Raw genomic sequence first — 2,697 nt, forward strand, 5'->3', positions numbered from 1 at the left:
CTGGTCATCAGGTTCGAGGGTCAAGTAGTGTACGAAGACTTATCTGTCTTCCCAGTTTCTTCGCAGACTAATCCTCGTTAGTTAACTATAACTTGGGCTCCTTCGTCTAGGATAATAGCTATGGGGACTCCGTAAGGTCCTACCACTCTTTTACCCTATAATTTTACACCTTCTCGGCTGAGTAGGTAGACTTTGATTGAAGGAACATGGGTAATATCATTAATCCCTAGGTAACATTCCCTCCATAGTCATCTGTCGATGGAGTGCGAAGTGAGTCTAGTAGCCCTGGTCATATCGTGGAATATTCGACCTTGGGTATTACTTTCTATCTTCCATAAATTACATCAACTGGTACCTTTACATTATGGTTTTTGCTTTTTCACTCTTATAGTTGGCTGCCAAGTGGTGTCAAACTTTCCTCGCCCCTTGGCCCATATAGACATTCGGTGGTTTGTCTCTCATTAACTGGTACTATGTTGAAGAACTGTGGCATTCGAGTGCATCGTCAGTTAGCAATTATCTAATCCTTCTTGTCTTGCTTAAATCCTTTTTACAATACCCTCAACGTAACTTATAGTATTCTAGGAACATAATCGTGTGTTATTTTTCAGCCGCTAGTTTAGATTCTTCCATCTCGCGCGATCACACCTACACTATCACACTAAATTCCACCAGAATTTAGAAGTTAAGCGTGCTTGGGTGAGAGTAATACTGGGATGGGTGACCTCCTTGGGAAGTCCTCATATCGCTTTTCATGGTAATCCTTGCAATAATGTGTGGGGCACTCAACTTAGCCCAAGATTTACCTTAGCGTGGCCTCGATAGTCTTCATGTCTTGCCTTGCTCTTTCCTCTATTATCTCACAATCAGTATAGGGGTAGATCTTTAGACCAGCCATGGCCATGTCTTACTTTTCCTGTAGTTGTAATTTCGTCTCGACCATTTGGCTTAACCTATCTTCGCATCTCTTAGTAGAGTCTCCCAAAATATCATAGCTGTATTATCATTACTGAACTCCTATTCCTTTTATCATGTACTTACTCACTTAGACTGACACTTGTATATATATATCCGTAGGTTGCACATCCATCTGTACGCAACTGGTAGGAGGTAGACGTAGTCCTTCCGTCTCCTGGTTCATTCTACTGTACACATCTTATTCACATTGAAACTTGCTTATCCTATCTTGTTATGTTTCTTTCTTTTCCCTTATTCACTCTTTACTCTTCTCATCCCCTATCATAGGAGGTTTCGTGTTTCCTTTTCCTTGGTTATGCATCTATCGCAACATTATTTAAGACCAACTCTATAGCCAACGTCTTGGTTTTTGACCCAACATGACGTTATTATCCTTTGTAGCGTCTCTTAAGTTATTCAATATCCTTTTATTGCTATGCCCTTTTCTTTTCATAAGCATTCACCTTCTAGCGTTATGTCATTCCAGATCTTGTTAAAACTTCTCAACGCTATCGTACATACCGTTCTAACTCCTATTCGATTACTGGTGGCTTCTATACCTTTCTAACTTGGTTCAACAAAGGATTTATTGAAGTTACAGCATCCATCTCAAATATGTTGCTATATCAATTGCCTCCATCTTATCCTTTGTAGTTTTCTCACTTGCTTTCCCCCTTTAGAGGGTACTTATACCTTTATCTTCTTATTCCCTGCTTTATGTCTCTATGTCCAGTCTTAATTTCATTCAATCTTCTTCCCCAATCTACTCGATACCGTATCCTGTCTCCATCTCTCTGCATATTTTATAACCTGACTATCCATATATGAAATCTTGGCTGAATCACGAAGCATCAAGAACCTTTTCATACATAGTGCGATGCCTCATCTATTTATTTGTACTTACTTGAGTAATGGGACCCATGGAATAACTTGTCCAAGGCTACCTTCTACTTATTTTCATTCAATAATTAATTAGCACATGTAGTCGTTCCAATTCTAATTAGGCAGTGCTAGTATTCTGATGATAACTGTTCAAGGTTTTCTTGAAGAAGTAACTTTACCTCAACCTATGTCTAAGGTTTTTTTGAAGTAGTAACTTTACCTCAACTTATGTACATGTATCATTCCTTTATACCCTATGTTTCTTGCCCTTACTGTATACCTAACATAGGCTTTTAACTGAGTCAATGCATACCAAGTGCGCCTTATTAACGGTTCCACTGTGTCCCCGCATTGTCATACTATACTTTTAAACTCATACTTATATATCTCCCTTTTAGTTCATACTCATACTTAATTTATAACATTTCTCTGGGGTGCTTCTGTTAGCATTTTGTTTTCCAATTAGTTGGTGGAGAACTAATAAACTGTTATCATAGAGTGCTTTCCAACCACCGTTAGAAGAAAACTAGAATCCCTTAAATATCACAGTACTGCTTAACACTTGCCCATATGGTCTTCTTCTGAGTTTATCCTTGCGTTATGAACAACTTATCTAGTTTACAACTAGCAGTTGGGGCTTAGTACTTTTCAAGAAAAATGAAACTCAATCGCTGGACATCTTACCCTTCTACCTGGTTTTTCTTTTCTTACAGCACAATTACAGCTGGAGATACTATGGTCTGACCTCTACTACTCAGATAGGCTTTTGTTTCTTTGAAATAAAATTCTCCAAGTAGAAATGGTGCCCTTTATCAATGACATGAAAGGTACCTCTTACGGCTTTGGTTAAACATAATA

General features: G+C 38.5%; 1 pseudogene; it reads left to right on the forward strand.

Annotated features, from left to right (window-relative positions):
* The first annotated feature begins 634 nt into the window (after positions 1–634).
* LOC129877899 (5S ribosomal RNA) lies at positions 635–754 on the forward strand (annotated as a pseudogene).
* Positions 755–2,697: the final 1,943 nt, after the last annotated feature.

The sequence above is a fragment of the Solanum dulcamara genome, chromosome 12, assembly GCF_947179165.1.
Source record: "Solanum dulcamara chromosome 12, daSolDulc1.2, whole genome shotgun sequence".
NCBI classification, from domain to species: domain Eukaryota; kingdom Viridiplantae; phylum Streptophyta; class Magnoliopsida; order Solanales; family Solanaceae; genus Solanum; species Solanum dulcamara.